The sequence below is a fragment of the Giraffa tippelskirchi genome, chromosome X, assembly GCF_054371585.1.
Source record: "Giraffa tippelskirchi isolate mGirTip1 chromosome X, T2T-mGirTip1v1.2.pri, whole genome shotgun sequence".
NCBI classification, from domain to species: Eukaryota; Metazoa; Chordata; class Mammalia; order Artiodactyla; family Giraffidae; genus Giraffa; species Giraffa tippelskirchi.
The window spans coordinates 153,131,810-153,153,967 of record NC_137289.1 but is presented as its reverse complement, the minus strand read 5'-3'; the positions used below and the strand labels follow the sequence as shown (position 1 = coordinate 153,153,967).

The following is a 22,158-nucleotide window of genomic DNA, read 5'->3' as shown; positions in this document are numbered from 1 at the left end:
ACACATCTCCTATCTGGATTTCCCCCCAACCCCCACAAGCTCAGCTGGAGAAGGTCAGAGACGAGGGTCTCCCAGGCTGGGCAGACCACACACCCAAACCTAGAGGATAACCCGGTGAATCTGACACGGCCCAGAAGGAGGGTCTCCAAAGAGCCCATCCCCCGGAGAGGGTCCCAGATGACCCGGGGGAGGGGAGCCCAGAAGGACATTTCAGGGCGCACCAACTTAATTCTGGTTTTCATCTGGAATGTAGGAAAGTCGTGGCGCTTTGCTGAGAGTTAGCAGATGGACTGACCATCAGCATGTGTCTGGTTTACGAACAAAATGAATATGGGTGTCCTGAGATACATGGTCAGACACAGACCACCCCTTCCCCACCCCAGTCAGTAAGAGCTGGGTCTGGAAATGAGTAAATGCAAAACGGGCAGAGCTTAGAAGCTGTTTAATGAGGATGAGGAGCTGTCAGTGGACTTCCATAGGAAGTCTCATTAGCCACCACCGTCGGAGGGACCTGCAGGGCCAGAGGGCTGCAATATGAGGTCAGAAAACGGCTAATTCTCCTTGGAAACAAAGCTACGATAAACCTAGACAGTCTATTAAAAAGCAGAGGCATCACTTAGCTGACAAAGGTCTGTCTACTCAAAGCTATGGTTTTACATGTATGGATGTGAGAGCTGGATCGTAAGGAAGGTTGAGCGCTGAAGAATTGATGCTTTTGAACTGTGCTGTTGGAGAAGACTCTTGAGAGTCCCTTGGACAGCAAGGAGATCCAACCAGTCCATCCTAAAGGAGATCAACCCTGAATATTCACTGGAAGGACCGATGCTGAAGCTGAAACTCCAATCCTTTGGCCACCTGATGTGAAGAACTGCCTCACTGGAAAAGACCCTGATGCTGGGAAAGATTGAAGGCGGGAGGAGAAGGGGACGACAGGGGATGAGATGGTTGGATGGCATCACCGACTCCATGGACATTGGTTTGAGCAAGCTCTGGGAGATGGTGAGGGACAGGGAGGCCTGGCGGGCTGCAGTCCACGGGGTTGCAAAGAGTCGGACACATCTCAGAAACGGAATGACAATTCCACGCTGGGTTGGAGGAGGGGCTGCCCACACACCTGGGGTTCTCTGCAGGGCCAGAAAGGAAGCGGAGATAAACCGAGATGAGGTGATGAAGGCTGAGTTCTGGCTTATAGTAGACACTGCCTACTGGTGATTGAGGCTTACCAGAGCCCACAGATGGATGGAAACTTGCCAGCATGGGTCAGTGTCCTAGGGCTGCCAAAACCCAGCACCCCAAACGGGGGGCTTAAAGCCACAGACATCCATCCTCCCCCAGCCCTGGGGACCAGACAGCTGAGGTCAAGGGCTCCCAGAGCTGAGCTCCATCCAGAGGCTCCAGGGGAGGGTCCTTCCCACCTCTTCCAGCTTCTGGGGGCTCCAGACTACAACGTGGACGGACCTCGAACACACGATGGTCAGTGAGAGAGGGACACACGGTGTGTGATTCCACTGATAGGAAACGTCCAGAACAGGCAAATCCGGAGAGATTGAAAAAAAAAGAAAGAAAGCAGATTTTTGGTTCGCAGAGTCTGCAAGGAGTAGGGACTGAGGTTTGATGACTCATGGGAACGGGGGGGGTCTCCTTTCGGGGACACTGAGAATGCTCTTGAACCAGAGACGACGGTTTGAACAACACTGTGTATATGCTAAATGCCCCTGTATTGTTTTGGGCTTCCCTGGTGGCTCAGATGCTTAAGAATCCGCCTGCCAATGCAGGAGACCGGGGTTCGATGGCTGGGTTGGGAAGATCCCCTGGAGCAGGAAACGGCAATGCACTCCAGTATCCTTGCCGGGAGAATCCCATGGACAGAGGAGCCTGGCGAAGCTGCAGTCCACGGGGTCGCAAGAACTGGACACAACTGAGCGACTAACAGGCACGTGCGTGGTGTTGTTTACTTGGAAGGGTTAACTGCGTATCGTGTGAATGCTAGCTTAGTTTTGAAAAAAGCCTCGTGAACCCCAGGGGAAACCTAAGGCTGGATCTGGGGTGCTTTGCGGTATCTCGTTGGCCTGTTGCCCCGTGAACTCCCTGGCTCCCCGTTCGCCCCTCATTTGGAGACCATCCCCCCATTGGTTCCATCATCCACACCCCTTGGGTCACGGCCGGCTGTCTGGAGCTGACCGCCCGCCCCCGGGTCCGGGTCTGCAGTCCCCGAGGCTGCTTGGATGCCCGCCAGGACTTGAACAGAAGGAAGAGATGGCCTGACCGCCCCTCACTGTTTACACAAAGCATTGTCCCAGGCACTTCCGTGGACCGGGAGAGCCGGCCAGGGGTACGGTTCTCATTTCCTTGTTTGCGAAGGTCACAGATGCCTCCTTCCTGGCCCTGCGTCTCAGGGGAAGAGCGTGGAAGGGTCGGGCCACGGTTCCCCGAGCCCTCGGGCCATGGCGCCCGGTGTTTGGAGGGCATCATCCCCGGGGGCTTGCGCACTAAGTCGCTTCAGTCGTGTCCGACTCCTTGCCTCCCTGTGGACTGCAGCCAGCCATGCGCCTCTGTCCACGGGGCTCTCCGGGGACCCTGAGGTGCAGAGGGGTGAAGGGCCTGGTGTGGGACACGGTCGGCTTGGCGCTGAGTTCAGAGCTGGACATGGGAGTGCTCCTGGTAACGACCAAAGGCAGTGAGGGAGCCGGCGAGAGGTCGAGGGATGCTGGATGCTCTCTGGGATCTCGCAGGGAGACAGCGGAGGAACTCACGGTGGACCAACAGAGGGAGGGGGCCCTGGGGATGGGGGCCGGCCCCGGGGCTGGGACTCTGGACAAGCTAACCAGGTGTCCCCTCTTGTCTCTTGCTGCATGGGACCTGGTGTCCAGTTCCTTCGAATCCCACTGCAGTGACCTGGGGTCCAGTCCCCCCGTGTCCCCTGCACTGACCTGGGGTCCGGTCCCCCCGTGTCCCCTGCACTGACCTGGGGTCCGGTCCCCCTTGTCTCCTGCACTGACCTGGGGTCCAGACCCCTCATGTCCCACTGCTCAGAGGAGACAGGAATGGACCAGGCTAAGTGGTGACTTCAGCCCCTGGATCAAGCCATTCCTGAAGCTGCCCTGATATTTCTGATGACCCAACTTGTCCATTTCTGCGTTGACCTCTGCTTCGCATGAGCTGAGTTTCTATTGTTTGCCACCAAAACCGTTATGACTCACCCACCAGGAACCAGCATCCCCCCCCCCCCACAGTGGGAAGGCAAAAGTCCACAGAGCTCTCACCTCCTGCCCCAACCAAGGCTGGGCCGCCCCCCAGTAGCCACGTGCACACGACCATGGGCCCCACCTCCTGCCCTCCTCGCCTCTGGACCTTAGCCAGACTCCTCAACTGAGAGCCACCGTTTCCATCTCAACAGAAACGACAACAACAGCACCTTAGGGTGTGGAAGGATGAGGGGTGTTTCCACGGACGCCTCAGGCATCACTCGAGCCCCCGTCTCATAACCCCTTCTCACCCTGTGTCCTCTCTCTGCAAACCCCACGAGTAACCCTTACGGCTCTGGGGTGCCCGGGTTACACTCACACAGTCCTGAGAAGAGCTGATGTGATCTGAGCCCTCCCAGCAGAATTATTAATAATTACGAGCTAAGTCGCTTCAGTCCTTGCGACCCGAGTCTTTGCAACCCCACGGACCGTAGCCCACCAGGCAAGAATACTGGAGCGGGTTGCCATGCCCCTCCTCCAGTGCATCTTCCCTACCCAGGGATCGAACCCAGGTCTCTTACATCTCCTGGGTTGGCAGCCAGGTTCTTTACCACGAGCGCCCCCTGGGAGCCCCATTAATAAACGTCACCGTTAAAATGGACACTTGCGTCCCCACACCTCCCGGAGCATCCGTGGGGGACACTGTCCCCCTCGTGGTCTCCCCGCCCCGTCCCGGGTCCCGTGACTCACGTGGCTGCAAGGAGGGTGGCCGTCCTAGGTCAGCAGTCTCGAGCCGGGTGCTGGGGGGACCCTCCCTGCCCCCTTCAGAGGGGGAAGAATACAAAGAAATGGGGTGAAACGACAGCTTCCCCGCATCTCCCGGGGACCCTACCGCCCGTCCGCCCACCAGCCCTTCAACGGACAGAGTCCCCAACCCTCCAGGGACACAACGGGCTGCCTGTTAACGGTAATCTGTCAGCTGAACGCTTAATTAAATGCGCAAACGTTATGAAACTCTCGGAGCCCCAGGGCAGAACCGTCCGGGATGGAAAAGCTTCCTCTTTTTCACGGTGGGGTCCCGGGGTGGGGGGGTGGCGGTGGACGAGGTCACCAGAGGGGATTTTACGCATTTTCATAGTACCTCTTTTAAGAGCAAGCATAAAAGAGAGTAAGTCTCACCGAAACAGATTCAGGAATCACTTCCTAAGAGTGGCTAGTTGATGCTGAGAAAGTGTAGTAAGTTGGAATGAGGCTTTGTTGGAATATATTTCATAGTAGTTTGTTTTGGAAAAGCTGCTAAAGAAGAACTATTTAGGAAATCATATAAAGAAAGCTGAGTGCCAAAGAATTGATGCTTTTGAACTGTGGGGCTGGAGAAGACTCTTGAGAGTCCCTTGGACTGCAGGAGATCCGACCAGTCCATCCTAAAGGAGATCAGTCCTAGGTGTTCATTGGAAGGACTGATGCTGAAGCTGAAACTCCAATCCTTTGGCGACCTCATGCGAAGAGCTGACTCATTGGGAAAGACCCTGATGCTGGGAAAGATTGAAGGCGGGAGGAGAAGGGGATGACAGAGGATGAGACGGTTGGATGGCATCACTGACTCGATGGACATGGGTTTCAGCAAACTCTGGGAGTTGGTGATGGACAGGGAGGCCTGGCGTGCTGCAGTCCACGGGGTCGCAAATAGTCGGATGCAACTTAGCGACTGAATGACTACAACAGCATAGACCCAGACCTAGGATGGCTAGATCATATGGTAGCTCTGTTTTTAATTGTTTGAGGAATAGATATACACAGAGGGCGATCCATCTGTATCGTGGAATATTATACAGCAGTGAAAAAGGAAGGAGCCCGAGACACAGGCAACCACGAAGATGAACCTTCAGGATGTGATGCTCAGTGAGAGAAACTCAGAAAAACACGGATCCTGTGTGATGACACTCACAGGCGGTCCGACCCGCCTAAGCCATTGTGCCCGCTTATAATGGTATTGCGTTATGCACTTAAAAATCTGTTCTTATGACAAAAACAAAATAAAGTGAGATAAAGTAACATAAAAATATTTTGAGTAAAGTAAAATATAGGTTTGTTGTTGTTGTTTAGTAGCTAAAGTGAAGGAAAATGAAAGTGTTAGTCTCTCAGTCGTGTCCAACTCTTTATGACCCCATGGACTGCAGCCCACCAGGCTCCTCTATCCATGGGATTCTCCAGGCAGGAATACTGGAGTGGGTCACCATTCCCTTCTACAGGCGATCTTCCTGACTCAGGGATTGAACCTGGGTCTCTGTCACTGCAAGCAGAGTCTTTACCACCGAGCCACCAGGGAAGCCCCCTCGTGTCCATGTCTCTGTAACCCCATGGACTGCAGCCCACCAGGCTCCTCTGTCCATGGGATTCTCCAGGCAAGAGTACTGGAGTGCGGTGCCGTTTCCTTCTCCAGGGGATCTTCCCGACCCAGGGAGGGGATGCATGTCTCCTACACTAGCAGGCATAGTCTTTACTGCTGAGCCACCAGGAAAACCAAGGGGGGGAATAAATCAGGAGTTAGGGATGAGCAGACAGACTCCACTACATATAAAATAGATAAACACTGTGTTCCTGCACAAGGAATTCCATTCAGTATCTTGTAATCATGTATAATGTAAAAGAATCTGAAGCAAAATCAAGTCACATAAGATAAAAAAAAAAATTATCAAGATCAAATATAAAAGAGCTCCTTAGAATGGGTTGGGGGTGGGGGGAAGGGAATTTCTACATTGATTCTGGTGTGAGCTTTCGGTGCCCTGTGCAGAGCACGAGGCTACCCGAGCAATGTCATCGGGGCTGCCCTGGGCTAGGAGATGACCCTGGGTTGTCCAGGTCACCTCGAGTCACCTCGGGGTCCTTCTAAGTGGTGGAGACAAGGCAAGAGTGTTAGTTGCTCAGTCTTGTCCGACTCTCTGCGACCCCATGGACTGCAGCACGCCAGGCTTCCCTGTCCATCACCAACTCCCAGAGTTTACTCAAACTCATGTCCATGGAGTCGATGATGCCATCCAACCATCTCGTCCTCTGTCATCCCCTTCTCCTCCTGCCATGACCAGAGATCAAATCCACGTCCCGTGCGTGGGGAAACTCCAAGAAAGCCCAAGGCAGGGACTTTCTAACCTTGACCTTCTCTGGTGACCACAGGGCAGCGTGCCAGGGCCTGAGAGACCGTCCCCGGAGTGTCCGGGGCTGGGCCCGGTTTTGTCTGTGTCGAGAGATGACTCCGCCAAACCCAAAATGTCAGGCCCGGGAGCCGTCGGCAGCGTGACTGGCCGAGATGTGCAGAGTTTCGCGTGTGTCTGAGTTTCTGCCCAGCTTTCGCTTCTGGCCTCGGGGAAACAGCGCTGTCCAGGCGTGCGCTGCGTGGAAAGAGACCCCCAGGTGCCCGTTGAAAACAAGTGGGTTTCTTTATGCTCCTGCGGAGACACCCCCTCCTCAGTTGCCCCGTCCCTCCGCCACTGGGAAGATGCGTTTGAGGACCGATGCCCGTGGGTTTAAGCTCCCTTCCCTCCTCCCTGACCCAGTTCATGGGCCCTTGTTGCAGCCCCCAGGGGACGTGAGCACTGATAGCTTTCTCCATGCATGCTGAAAGACTTTCCAGGTGGACAGCTAACAAGAGAAGCTTTAAAGGAGGCATGTGCTTTTCCGACACACCATGAACACGCCGTTTGAAGATACAACCGCTGGCTGACCGCCGTGAGGGTTTTCAGGGCATGCTAACTTTTTCCGGTGAAATATGCTCCATCCTTCATGGAAACGGCCCATGGAGACTGTATGCAGAGACTAGGGAGGGACTTGCCTGGTGTCCAGCGGTTAAGACCTCGCCTTCCAAGGTGGTGCAAGTTCCATGCCCCCGGCCTGGGAGCTGGGATCCCAAGTGACTTTCGGCCAAAAACCAAAGCATTAAAACAGAAGCAAGACTGGAACAAATTCCATAAAGCCTTTAAAAATGTTCCACATCAAAAAAAAAAAAATCTTTCAAAAAACGATGGGGAAAATGTCCCAATATTCCTGTCCTTTTTCCTTTAAATCTTTTTTTTTTTTAAGCTCACTTGACTGCTTTCTGTTTGTGAACTTGTCTTTCGTTTTTATCATTTTTGCAGAGTTGAAATTGCATGTCGTCCAAATCTACATTGGCAAACCTTTTATCACCTCGTCCTGACAAACACAGGTGTTGGCATTGACACGTCGAGATGGTTTCCGCTTCCTGTGCAGCACAGGGCCGATGTGCTAAAACGCTTCTTCCGGACAACTTGTCCTCAGGTGAAAACTGATCAGAGCAGCATAAATATATTGTGCAGCTTGATACACAATAGTTTGTTGCTGTTCAGTCGCTCAGTCGTGTCCAGCTCCTTGCAACCCCATGGACTGCAGCACTCCAGGCCTCCCTGTCTATCACAACTCCCGGAGCTCGCTCAAACTCATGTCCATGGACTCGGTGATGGCATCCAACCGTCTCATCCTCCATCGCCCCCTTCTCCTCCCGCCTTCAATCTTTCCCAGCCTCAGGGTCTTTTTTGATGACTCGGCTCTTGGCATCACGTGGCCAAAGGATTGGAGTTTCAGCGTCAGCATCAATCCTTGCAGTAAATATTCAGGGTTGATTTCCTTTGTTTGAAAAAAAATGTATTGGATGTTATTTATTCCCTGGAGGAGGTGAATCCCAGTCCAGATCTTCCAACGCATTTAATGAAAAGGAAGGTCTGCACAGGTTTATAAAACCCTGTACTTGGCTTCCCAGGTGACTCAGTAGTAAAGAACCCACCTGCCAATGCAGGAGACACAAGAGATGCAGGTTCGATCCCTGGGTCGGGAAGATTCCCTAGAGGAGGAAATGTCAACCCACTCCAGTACTCTTGCCTGGAGAATCCCATGGACAGAGGAGCCTGGCGGGCTGCAGTCCATGGGGTCGCAGAGAGTCGGACACAACTGAGTCAGACACACACACATATATGCAGCTAGTATGTCAGTTAAGCTTCTATTTATTTCTTTATTTTTTGAAGCATAGTTGATTTACAGTGTTGTGTTAATTTTTGTGGTGCAGCACGCTGACTCAGTTACACACATGTATACATTCTTGTTCCTATTCTTTTCCGTTATGGTTTATGGCAGGACACTGAATATAGTCCCCGCGCCACACAGTAGGGCGTTGCTGTTTATCCATCATATATGTAACAGTTGCATCCGCTCAGCTCAAACAAGAATACTGGAGTGGGTTGCCATTTTCTGCTCCAATGTTGATTCATACGGGATCTTAACTGCGTGTTGAAATGCTAAGAACACTAAAATGAGGAAGTGTGATTTTGCGGGCATTTTCCACAAGGAAACCTGAGTCGTAGGGGGCTTCCCTGGTGGCTCAGATGCTAAATTGTACGCTACGTCTATTCTGTCCCCATGAAAATACTCAAGTACACCACCCTTCTTGTGCTAAGTGCAATGATTAACAGAAAGACAAATATATTATTTTTGTATGTACATAGAGTCTAAAAAAACATGAAATACTAGCAATACATACAATTGCTGGTACGTAGAACGTAAAAAAATAATACAAATGAGTTTACAAACAGTCAAGACATGGAAGCAGCTTAAATGTCCATTGATGCAGGGGTAGTTAAAGGAGATGTGGTACACACACACACTGGAATATTACTCAGCCATAAAAAAGGATGAAATAATGCCATTTGCAGCAACATGGATGGACCTAGAGATCATCACCGGCTTCCCTGATGGCTCAGTCAGTGAAGAACCCGCCTACCCATGCAGGAGATGGGGGTTTGAGTCCTGGGTGGGGAAGATCCCTTGGAGGAGGAAATGGCAACCCACTGGTACTCTTGCCTGGAGAATCCCATGGACGGAGGAGCCTGGGGGGCTACAGTCCACAGGGTCGCAAAGCGTTAGACATGACTGCGCACGCAAGCCTATTCCGCTTCCTGTGTCATTCATGAAAAGTCTCCTCTGCTTCGGTCACGATTCTTTCTCTCACCCTTGGGTTATTTGGAAACGTCCAGCCCTTGAAGGATCGTTAGCCTCCTTTTAGGTACTGGTTTCCAGCCTAATTCCATGAGGATCAGACTGTGTGTCCCGAATGTGTTCCGTCCTTTGAGATGCGTGAGGTTTGCTGCAGACCCAGGAGGCGGTCCGTTTGGGAACTGCGTGGACATTATCACTATGTCTGTGGTGTCCGGACGTAGCTAAGGGAATCTGGGGTAGCCTGAGATGAATGGCTGTCCAGGTACTATTTTTCACGGTCTCTGACCCTTGTGACGCTTACGTGCGATCTCAGTCACTCGGTCGTGTCCGACTCTTTTGCGACCCCGTGGACTGTAGCCCTCCATGCTCCTCTGTCCATGGGACTCTCCAGGCAAGAATACTGGACTGGGGTTGCCATTTCCTCCTCCAGGGGATCTTCCCCACCCAGGGCTCGAACCCCCATCTCCTGCGTGGGCAGGCGGGTTCTTTACCACTCAGCAGCCTGGAGGATCCTTGGATTAGGGACCACACCTCAAAGGACTCTGTGTTGCAAAAAGGATCTTAAAAGACTGCCCTCTGTAAAGACCCTATTCTGCACCCCCCAAGAAAAAGTCATATTCTGAGGTCTTGGGGGTGACAACATCCCCCAGCTGAACTTTCGAAGTGCACATTTCAGCCCCTAACAGTCCCACGTCTAAGTCGGTGGTATTTTGGCGTTCCCAGATCTGCAGGATGCGTAACGGACTAGGCGTCTGGTGATTCTGTCAGTTTCCCGCTGAGTGAATTAACACGAGACCTTTTTCTGAGCTCTGACCATTCAGCTGCGCTGAGGGCTACGAGCCACTGGAGACTTCTGGTCTGCACACTCTCAAGCCCCAGCTCCAACAACCTAGAGGAGGGGCCCCTGGGTGGAGAAGGGCTGGGTTTCCTGGGTGACGAGAGGCGACCAGGGGCTGATGGTTGAGAAGCTGATAAGATCGTAGGAAGCAGATGTTTATCTTTCTGTGAAGGGCATGACAAGCATCACGTAACAACTCGGGGCGCTGACGGCCAGGGACCCTGGGTTCCCACCGTGGTGGAGAATCAAAAAAAATTGACCCTGTCCGTCCTGATACATCTGCTGAATCTCCAAAGACCTAAAAAAAGATGTCTTCACTTTGCCTCTGACCACAACATTCAGAATTTTCTCGCTTAGATTAGGGGAAAAAAAATAAATGGTTTCAGACAGGAAAGCATCTATCTGCAATGCAGGACACCTGAATTCGATCCCTGGGTCGGAAAGATGCCCTGGAGGAGGAAACGGCAACCCACTCCAGTATTCTTGCCTGGAGAATCCCTTGGACAGAGGAGCCTGGCGGGCTACAGTCCACGGGGTCGCAGAGAGTCGGACCCGACTGAGTTAGCGTGCATTTCTAAACTTTATAACAGAAACATATGCTGATCGATACTAACCAAAGCATCTTTGTTTTTCCTTCCTAAACCCCGCTCCACATAGTGGCACCAAAACTCCATGCTGCAGACTTGGCACTTGAGACAGTGCTCTGTGTCACTCAGATCTCAATAAAGGTCGAGGGGACTGGACTTCCCTGCTGGTCCGGTGGTTAAGGATCCGCCTGCCAATGCAGGGGACGCGGGTTCGATCCCCCGTCCGGGGCGACTAAGCCATGCGCCAAAACTGCTGATCCTGTGTTCTAGAGCTGGGCTTTGCCACAAGAGAAGCCCCCCGCGATGAGAAGCCCGCACCACAGCTAGAGAGAATCCCCTTCCCGCTGCAGCCAGAGAGCCCACGCTCAGCAAATGAAGACCCAGCACAGCCAAAAAACAATAAATACATCATTTTTTTAAAAAAATTTGGGGAGGATAAAGAAAAGGAAAAAAACACGGCCACACAAAGACTCGTACAAGAGCAGAAAACACGTTCGCTCACGCTCAGAGCCCCTCTAGGATGAGCCTGGAGGTTTGTCATCCAGGGAGGAGAAACAGGCTCACGCTCTTAGTGAGGCAAGAGGCCTGTTGGATGGAGAGTTGGAGGGGGCTCCTGCCCACCCCAGATCCCCATGGACACTTGAGACAGCCTGGCTCCGTGGTTACCATGGTGAGCAGAAGCTGAGCCATATCATTGCATCCCAGGGACTCAAGAGCATCACACTGGAGTCTTGGATGCTTCCATCTTCTGGACACACGTGGTTCCCTGGGGTGGTTCTCTGGGACAATGGATATGCCTTGCGAGTGTTCCCACCCACAGGAGTGGATACCGGGGGCATTGGGGGAGTGGCTGTGACCCCGGGGGCCCAGTGTGAGGACTAAGCGGCTGGTTACAGAAACCAAGGGGTGTGATCAGGCCCGGGGGCCCGATGTAGGGCACAACGGAGACTTGGGGGGGCTGGTGGGGCCCTTGGGAGCCAGGCCAGGCCGTGAGAGGCAGGGTCAGCCTAACGTCAGGCCTTGGGGACCTGACGCAGTCCAGGTGAACTGCTACCAAAGCAGTACAGTGAATTTTGTCTACGATATCCGTGTGTGTGTGTGCACTCAGTTGTATCCGACTCTTTGTGACCGCATGGACTATAGCCCCCAACACTCCTCTGTCCATGGGATTCTCCAGGCAAGAACACCAGAGTGGGTTGCCATTTCCTTCTCCACATAATATCCGTATATGTGGTCAATTGCCTGTCTAGATGTTGCTATGTAGGTGTTTTTGTTAAAGGCGGGATGCCTGTTTAAATTGTTGAACTCTGAGCAAAACAGATGACCTGTCATAACATGGGTGGGCCTTGTCTAATCAGTTGAAAGCTTTTGCAGAAAAGAAACCAAGGTCCTCCAAGGAAGATGGTATTCTGCCTCCAGATGGATTTCAGATGCAACCTACAGTATCATTGCATCCCTGGGTCTCCGGACGACTGGTCTACCCTGCAGAACTGGGACTTCCTACAATCCACCATGGACGTGAGTTTGAACAAACTCTGGGAGATGGTGAAGGACAGTGAAGCCTGGCATGCTGCAGTCTGTGGGGTCACAAAGAGTTGGACATGACTGATCTTCCACACTCATAAGCCTTTTCCTTAATCTCTGTCTCTCATCTCTACGTATCTACGTATCTAGTTAATTTACAGATAAGTATATACATCTATCTATCGTGTATCTATCATCTATCTTCGGACAAGGCAATGGCACCCCACTCCAGTACTCTTGCCTGGAGAATCCCATGGACGGAGGAGCCTGGCAGGCTGCAGTCCATAGGGTCGCACAGAGTCAGACACCACTGAGCGACTTCACTTTCACTTTTCACTTTCATGCATTGGAGAAGGAAACGGCAACCCACTCCAGTGTTCTTGCGTGGAGAATCCCAGGGATGGCGGAGTCTAGTGGGCTGCTGTCTATGGGGTCGCACAGAGTCGGACACGACTGAAGTGACTTAGCAGCAGCAGCATCTATCTTGTGTATCTGTTCATCCCCATCTAATCACTCATGATCTATCTATCTATCATCTATAAATAAATATGGATCTATCCATCTAATCATCCATCCTTTTAATACTTTTGTTAGCTTTGGAGCTTCCCTGGTAAAGAATCCGCCTGCCAATGCAGGAGACACAGGTTCTATCCCTGGGTCAGGAAGGTCCCCTGGAGGAGGGCATGGCAACTCAGTCCAGTATTCTTGCCCGGAGAATCCCATGGACAGAGGAGCCTGGCGGGCTACAGTCCACGGGGTCGCCCAGAGTCGAAGATGACTGAATCATTGGGCACAGCACCTTAGCGTTCTCCAGAGACGCGGAGCCAATAGCGTATATATGATAAGGAAACAACTCCTGTGATCACGGAGAGTGAGAAGTCCTGGGATATGCTGTCCCTAATCCAGAGACCCAATGGGCCAATGCTGGGACCCCACCAACCCTCAAGACCAGAAAATCATCACTGAGCTCATCACCAACGTGTCCTTGATTTACCCTGTGTCCCGTGACGAAGTCACAGAGCCGGTTTAACATTAAAGACTAACGACTGCTGATATATCCATCGTATGGATTTCTACACCGAGGCTCGGGAGAGCTAAGGACACCCTCTCGAGAGCCGGTTAGACCCGTTTTGCTGGTGGACACCTTTCGCCTGTGTAGTAGTTTTATATTTACAGAAGCTCTTTTTTAAGTGCAGCATCCCTGTGATGAGAAAGTGGTGTTTTTCTCGTTTGATGGAAGAGGAAATTGAGGTTTAGCCATTAGGTCACGAGGTGGCCAGGGTCAGAGACACAGCTGGGGGTGTATGTCGGTCTGCGGGGAAGAAGCAGACTCCAGCCGCCAGACAGATGCACACACCTTCTCACGGGGAGGCCTGACCGTGCTGAGCCAGACCGTGATGGCCCACTTCGTGATGCTACAGGTGGCCCCGTGGTCTTCCCCTCCCGCCTCCACAGCTTCCCAGGAGATCGCAGCCTGTCTACAGATCCGTTCTCACGACGGAGCCCCAGACGGACAGGAGGCAGCGGCGGCGGCAGCTCTGGGTCAAGAATCAAGGGCCGCTCTTGGTCACACTGCACTGGACGCCATCCAGCTGACGCTGATTTTCTGGCCGCTGTTCCGAGTATCAGCGTCCCTCAAAACCATGGGCGGTCCATCCAGGAGCTGCGGCTATTTAAACCCGGCCGCGCGGCGGTCAAGGGCTTCCGGCCGTGGGTGATCAGGCCGCCCCCGCCCGCTGGGGACACTTAGCGCTGTCTGTGGCTGTTTCTGGTTGTCAGCACTCCGGGAGGGTCTCCTGGCACGTGGCGGGTGGGCAGCAGGGGTGCAGCGGGGCGCCGGGCTCCCCACATCGGAGAGTCTTCCAGCCCCAGGTGTGAGCAGTGGTGAGTCTGAGACGCCCTGACCTAGCTTGAGAGACTTCATCGACTTATGTATGTATCCATCATCATCCAGCAGCTACCTGTCACTCATCCATCTAGGAATCCTCTAAGTGTCTGTATAGCTATCATCTGTCTTCCATCCATCCATCCATCTACTGTTATCATGTATCATTTAAGTCTCATCTATCCATCCATCTTTCTATTCATCCACATATATCCATCAATCCATCCATTATGATCTATCATTTAACCATCATTCATCCACCTATGTATCATTAAGTGTCTATATCTACCTATCATCTATCTTCTATCTAAAATCTATCCACGCATCTACCCATCTCTCTTTTCATCCACTTGTCTCTCTATCCATCCATCCATATGTATGTATCTATCCATCCATCCACCATCTCTCTTCACCCAATCATCCATCCATCTATCCATCTTTCTATTCATCCGTCTATCCATCCATATCTATCATCTATCTAACTGTCATCTGGCCATCCATTATGATCTATCATTTACCTATCATTCACCCATCTATCCATCCACATCTATCATCATCTGTCTACCATCCTTCCATCCATTATGATCCATCATTCAACCATCACCCATCCATCTATGTATCATTAAGTATATATATACCTATCATCTGTCTTCCGTCCATCTATCCCTCCATCTACCTGTTATCATGTATCATTTATCATTCATCCATCTATCCGTCTTTCTATTCATCCATACCTATCCATCCATCCATTCATTATGGTCTATCATTTAACCATCATCCATCCATCTATGTATCAGTAAGTGTCTATATCTACCAATCATCTGTCTTCTAGCTATAATCTATCCATGTCTACACCCATCTGTCTTTTCATCCATTTGTCTATCTGTCCAGGTGTTCATCCTTATCTATGTATCTATCTGTCCATCCATCCATCCACCATCTCTCTCCACCCCTTCACCCACCCATCTATCCACCCACGTATCCTTCCATCTATCCATCCGTATCTATCTATCATCTATCTTTCTATCCCTTGCTAACTACCATCCACCACCGTGGTTCACACCTGGGGATGACTTGAGCAGCCCCAGGAGCACCGACGACAAAGTCTGGGAACGTGTTTGGCGGCTGCCGCTTGGGGAAGGGAGTGCTCCAGGCACGTGGTGGGCGGAGACTGTGACGGGACGCTGCTCCACAGCCCACCAAGCATAGGATGGCCCCCATCGGACCCCCAATCTGGCCCCAAATGCCCACAGTGGTGACGACAAGGAAGCTGGCCTGGGTGGTGACCCACTGGATGCGATACAACAGACTCTGAGTTTCCATGACAACGCTACTGGGAGTTCCCTGGAATGTGAGGAAGCCCCCAGTGTTCCTCGATGTCCCGGCCTATGTGATGGGGTCGGGTCCCTGTTTAACCATGCTGCGGTTAGATAGAGCCCCTCGGGTTTCCCAGAGAGAGAGAGGGCAGGCAGCTCCATCGAGAGTCTCCAGGGGAGGCTCCTCCCCGCCTCTTCCAGCTTCTGCGGGCTCCGGGCATCGTCCCTGGGCTGGTGGCCGCCTCCCTCCCGTCTCCGCCTCCGTCTCCACGTGGCTTCTCCTCTGTGGCCATGTCGCTCCTCTTCCGTGTCTTTTAAGGCTCCTGTCCCTGGGTTGAGGGCAACCCCCATCCAGGAGGGCCTCATCTGACACCCTTCACTCCATCATCAAAGGGTCTGCAAAGCCCCTTTGTGCAAATAACATCCCATTCGTGGGTTCTGGGGTGGGGGTTAGGACAGGGGCGTGTGTTGGAGGGGCCACGATCCAGCCCTCCACACCTAAGGGAGCGATTATTTTCATTTCTCAGGACTATCCGCGTTTCAGCCCCCACAGCTGTGCCCCACCTTTGAGTTTTTTCAGGTAAAACGAGACTGCTGGTCGCCCCACACTCAGCAGCTGGACACCAAAGCGGGGCGGAAAGGACGCGGGGCCCGTGCTAGCTGAGTGGCGAGGAGGCGATGCAAGGAGCTCCATGCACACCTGGGGGACAGGCGAGCATTGGGGGTGCAGACGGGCCGGTGGCTCACGCTCGGCGGCGGTGAAGCTGGACATCCGGGGTGGCAGAGAGCTCCGAGGATTAGCCGTGAGCGCCCCGCAGATGTCAGCCCTCGCCCCACCCCCTCCCGGGAAGCCCCGGCACGTGGCCTGGGGTGATGGTTCCCCCTCCGCATCCCGCCCCGACCCGAGTCTGAGGACCATGGACCCGAACACTAGGGAAGTCTTCTGGTGCTCTGAGCAAAATGGAAACCACTTTCAGGGTAAAAAAAAAAAGAGAGAGAAAGAGGATCTGAGGCTCATTGATGTGCCGGGCTCGGGCAGAGAGCAAATCCTCCGAGGTGGGGCCGCTCCGGACCCGCGCGGCCTCTTCACAGTTCTCGGGGAAAGTGTGCTCGGCCGTCTTGGGGACCCACGAGGGATTCACCAGGGTGCCCCAGAGTGAGGCCAGACTCTTTGCCCCGTGTCCCCAGGAATCTCGCTTGCCCCCCATAAGCGTTCTGTTGCCTAATATTTCCTCTGCTCCCCAAGTCTTCTCTCCCCCAATATCCTCTCTGGTTCCCCAATTTTAATAATATATCTAGACCCCAATAATATCTCCAGTCCCATCATAAACTTTTGAGTTTCTGAATCATCTCTCTGGTCCTGAATGTTCTTTCTGGCCCCCCAGTGATGTCCAGTCCCCAATATTTTGTCTGGCCCCTGATAGTCTCTCAGGCCCCTCAGTAATATATCTGGTGCCCCAGTATTTTCTCTGCCCCCAATACTGTATCTGGCCCCTCCATAATATTTCAGTTCCCCAATAATTCCTGGTCTCAAATATCCTCTCTTCTCCCCCAGTCATCTCCCTGGTGCTCCAAAGTCTCTGGTTCCCCAATAATGCCTCTGATCTCTTCCTAATATTTGGGTTCCCCAATAATCTCTCTGTCCCCAAAGATTCTCCCCGGCCCCCCAATAACCTCTCTGGTCTCCCAAGAGTATGTCTGGTCCCCAGGATTTCTCCTGATGCCCAAAGTCTCTGGTCCCTCAATAATATCTCTGTTCCCTTCATAATATTTGGGTTCCCCGATAACCCCTCTGGCCTCCAAAGTCTATGGTCTTCCAATAATCTCTCTGTCCCCCAATAATCCCTCTGCTCTCCTTTCCTCAAATAATATTTGTGCTGCCCAGTTTTTTCTCCAGTCCCCAAAGTCTCTGGTCCCCCAGGGATGTCTGTGCTCATCAATATCTTCTCTGCTCTTCAGGAAGCTTCCTGAGCCCTACGCTTCACTCCTGTCTCCAATAGCACCTCTGGTCCCCGATATCCTTTCTGGTTCCCCATCCTGTCTCTTGTGTGGTCCATTTTAATCAACAGCAACGTGGACAGTGGAGGAGGAAATGGCAACCCACTCCAGTATTCTTGCCTGGGAAATCCCACGGACAGAGGAGCCTGGCGGGCTGCAGTCCATGGGGTTGCAAAGAGTTGGACACGGCGGAGAGACTAAACAAGGACAAAAACGTGGACAAAGAGTGATGTTTTCACAGATCAGCCCGGTTGCAAGGCATCTTGTGACCTGACAATCACACTCTGAACCAGGGGGACTTCCCTGGTGGTCCTGTGGCTAAGACTCCGCGCTCCCAATGCAGGGGGCCTGGGTTCAATCGTTGGCCAGGGAACTGGACCCAACATGCTGCAAGGGAAGCTCCCACGTGCCACAGTTAAGACCTGGTGCAGCAAATAAATAAAGGAATATTAATAATAATAATAAAAAAAGCCACAGATGGGAGGGAGGCTGCAGAAAGCCAACATCCCCGGTCCCACAAGGCCAGAGCTGGTCGACCATCATTTGCATGGCTGTTCAGAAATGGCGAGGGCAGTGTTTATTTAGAAGGGAGCCGAGCTTGGAAAGGAAACCAACCACCCGTGGCGGGGCCAGGCATCTTGTGGTGGGGGACCTCAGCAACACCCGCTCCGCCAGCTTCCTGTGAGCGTGACTCAGAACCTGCAGGAGCCGGGCAGGCTCAGCAAACGCTCAGGCAGACAGTGTTTATAGCCCGGGATGAGGAAGTTAAGGGTGGGGGTGTGGCAGCGGGCAGCTGCCTCTTCCCTCTCTCTTTTTAAAATGGAGCTGCAGTTCACCTTTTCAAAGCAGACGATTCACTGGAGTTCGGTACATTCACCGCATGGTGCCAGCACTGCTCCTGCCTCATTCTAGAGCATTTCCACCATCTCCACACCGACTCGTATTTTAGCATCAAGGACAGCCGTCAGAGAGAAGGCTCAGATTCCCCGTGCATGGAGCAATCCTTATCATCATCACCACCGCCATCACCACCATTATCAACATCACCACCACCTCCACTATCATCACCATCAGCATCATTATCACCACCACCATCAGCATCATTATCACCACCACCACCATCAGCATCACCATCATCAACACCTTCACCACCATCACCATCATCATCATTGCCATAATAATAAGGCAGTGTAGACCATCAGCTGGCTGGATGACTTTGAGAAGGTCACAGAGTCACTTGCTGCCTCAGTCTCCCCATGTGTAAAGGGATGTTGACAACATTCTCAGAGGGACATCGAGACGGTTCCAGGAATCCATCTGAACACCTACAATGACAGCCCTACGGGAAATCCTGCAAGATTCAGGATGAAGCCCCAAGAATGAAATCAATCAGGGACGTGCTTGCCACCAGTGTTGAATGGACAGGTGGATCTTGCTCGGTCTTCAAAATGACCCTTTTAGGCGATACTGTTCTTATGGAACTTGTTCTTGTGCTTTGCAGCAGGGGTCCATGAACAAGAGAGGGGCTCAGAGTGGGGGCGTTTGGGCAGGGCCCCAGGTCTCCACTTCTCCAGCTCACCTTGTCTCTTCCTCTGATTGGATGAAGAGTGCAAGACTTCAAGGAGAGTTTATTTGAGATGTATTCAACCCTGGTACCTGCAAACGTGGCCTTATTTCGAAATAGAGTTTTCGAAGATGTGATTAAGATCTAAGTTGAGCCCATTAGGGTGGGTCCTAAGCCAGTGTGACTGGTGTCCTTGTGAAAACAGAAGATGCACAGATTGACACAAAAACAGACCGAATCGGCTGCGTGAAGGTGGAGGCAGAGGCTGGAGGGAGGTGGCCGCAAGCCCAGGGACACCTGGAGCCCCGAGAAACTGGAAGAGGCAGGAAGGACCCTCCCTTGGAGCCATCAGAGGGAGCACTGCTCTGTAGAAATTTTGATCATGGAGTTCCAGCCTCTAGAGTGTCAGAGGGAAAAATTATGGTGTTTTAATCCACTCAGTTATGTGGTCATTTGTTATGACTGTCCCAGGAAGCTAATTCAAAGGAACTGACTGGGAACCAGCCTCCTCTCTTGCTTTACCTGTCCATTCATTCATTCATCTATCCATCCCAATTCACCCACTCATCCATCCATCCATCCAGCAATCTATCCATCCATCCACCCATTGATCCATTCACTCACCCATCCATCTATCCATCCATCCACCCGTCGATTCATTCACTCACCCACCCACCCATCCATCCAACCACCCATTCACCCATCCATCCATCCATCCATCCATCCATCCACTCATCCATCCATCCACCCATCCATCCATCCACCCAACCACCCATCCATTCATCCAACCATCCATCCATCCATCCATCCATCCATTCATTCATCCATCCATCCACCCAACCACCCATCCACCCATCCATTCATTCATCCATCCACCCATCCATCCAGCCAGCCAGCCACTCATCCATCCATCCATCTACCCATCCATCCATCCACCCATCCATTTATCCATCCACCCATCCATCCAGCCACTCATCCATCCATCCATCTACCCATCCATCCCACCACCCATCCACCCATCCATTCATTCATCCATCCACCCATCCATCCATCCAGCCAGCCACTCATCCATCCTTCCATCTACCCATCCATCCATCCATCCACCCATCCATCCATCATCCACTCATCCACTCATCCTCCATCCATCCATCCACCCATCCATTTATCCATCTACCCATCCATCCATCTGTCCATTCAACCATCCATTCATCCATCCACTCACTCACCCACCCACCCATCCATCCATCCAGCCATCCATTTACCCACCTGCTCATCCAGCCATCTATCCACCTATCCATCCATCCATTTATCCACCCACATATCTGTCCATCCATCCATCCACCCATCCATCCATCATCCAACAAACATTAACTGAGCCCAGGCTGACTTATTCTGGCCCCTCATTTACAAGGCCACAGCCCACGCATGCATCCCGCCCATTCATCCCCTGTGACTGAGGGGTTATCTCTGCTTCTACTCCACCTGCCTGCCAGCCTGCTGGTCCACCCCTGCCCTGACTGCTCAGCTGCCTGTGACACAAACACTTGGAGAACCACGCCTCCAGCCGTAGGGTGTCTCGGAGGAGCCCGCAACCCTGGCCAATGGGCCTGGTCAGTGGCAGTGACTGACCGGGAGGCTGGGATCCACATCTTGTAATCCACCCACTCCCTCCGTTCCCTTTATAGCACAGGATATTACAAAAGACACTTCCTATGCTTCCCGTTTTGTCGGTAACAATGCCACTTGTCGGAGCCCATGCTTGGTTCGCTCTTGAGTGGGTAATCCCATGGTATGGGGAAGATGCAAAGGGCTCATGCTGGGGTCTTTGTGTGGACAGTTTAGTTCAGTTCAGTCGCTCAGTCATGTCCGACTCTTTGTGACCCCATGGTCTACAGCACGCCGGGCTTCTGTGTCCACCACCAACTCCCGGAGCTGGCTCAAACTCATGTCCATTGAGTCGGTGATGCCATCCAGCCATCTCATCCTCTGTCATCCCCTTCTCCTTCCACCTTCAATCTTTCCCAGCATCAGGGTCTTTTCCAATGAGCCACTTCTTCGCATCAGGTGGCCAAAGGATTGGAGTTTCAGCTTCAGCATCAGTCCTTCCAGTGAATATTCAGGACTGATTTCCTTCAAGATGGAGTGGTTTGTGTGGACAGTGGGGTCTAAACCTTGCTCCATTCGGAATGGGGCAGGATGCTCTGGTCATCGCCCACCACCCCCAATGTCCTCTGCCTGCCTTTTGTCTGTGGAAAACTTTACTCAAAGAATAAGTTTAATCAGAGAAGTAGAAAATGGATAGAAGTCAAAGGAGGCTAAATAATGATAATGTAGTCATTAAGCTGAAGAAAGCTGAGCACCGAAGAATTGCTGCTTTTGAACTGTGGTGCTGGAGAAGACTCTTGAGAGTCCCTTGGACTGCAAGGAGATCCAACCAGTCCATCCTAAAGGAGATCAGCACTGAATATTCATTGGAAGGACTGATGCTGAAGCTGAAACTCCAATCCTTTGGCTGCCTGATGCAAAGAGCTAACTCACTGGAAAAGACCGTGATGCTGGGAAAAATTGAAGGCGGCAGGAGAAGGGGGTGACAGATGATGAGATGATTGGACGGCATCACTGACTCAATGGACATGAGTTTGAGCAAGCTCTGGGAGTTGGCGATGGACAGGGAGGCCTGGCTGCTGCGGTCCATGGGGTCGCAAAGAGTCCGACAAGACTGAGTGACTGAACCGAACTGAGTCATTAAACATAGTCAAGGACCTTTACTTCTTTCTCAGGGGCTGTATATTCTGAACCGTATCCTGTGAGCTGTCTTATAGATACTAGAACATCAGGTGGAGAAGATCAACTACATGACGGCCGGACTGTGCCGAGGACGTGAGCTGCCACCATTCCAAGAGCTGGCCGCAAAGAAATGGAAACAAACGCATCCCTGGGACTGAAGATGAACCGTACCTAAAACGACCTAGCTGATGCTGGTGAGAGCACTGCCGACCGATGTGAAGACCACTGTTAGGGATGACTGTGCTGTTTCAGCATGTAGTCCCCTCTGCTTTTGTCTATAAAAGCTCTCACCCCTTGCTTGTTGGAGCAGGGGGTGGGGGGTGGGTAGTCGGCCTCTGGACAGATGTCCACTGCTCTCCGCCACCACCAGCCCCCCACCCAGTTGCCAGCATCTGAAATAAAGCAAACTTCCCTTTCCACCAGCCTGGCCTGTCTGTTGGGTTTTGAACAGCGAGCAACCAGGTTCTACACACT

At 52.3% G+C, this 22,158-nt stretch overlaps 1 protein-coding gene across 8 annotated transcripts in view; it reads right to left on the bottom strand.

Moving 5' to 3' along the window:
- Positions 1-22,158, bottom strand: part of LOC145535457 (S-geranylgeranyl-glutathione receptor P2RY8-like) — a 49,075-nt gene that overhangs the window by 23,005 nt on the left and 3,912 nt on the right. For 3 of the 8 annotated variants that reach the window (XR_014075426.1, XR_014075425.1, XM_081563893.1), the window contains exon 2: positions 3,936-4,007. The exons of 4 other annotated variants lie outside the window; for them this stretch is intronic. The gene's annotated coding sequence lies outside the window, so the exon portion shown is untranslated. Of the gene's footprint in view, positions 1-425; positions 1,125-1,223; positions 1,509-3,935; positions 4,008-22,158 lie in introns of those variants that run through there. One more of the 8 variants, XR_014075422.1, reaches the window with a different exon arrangement.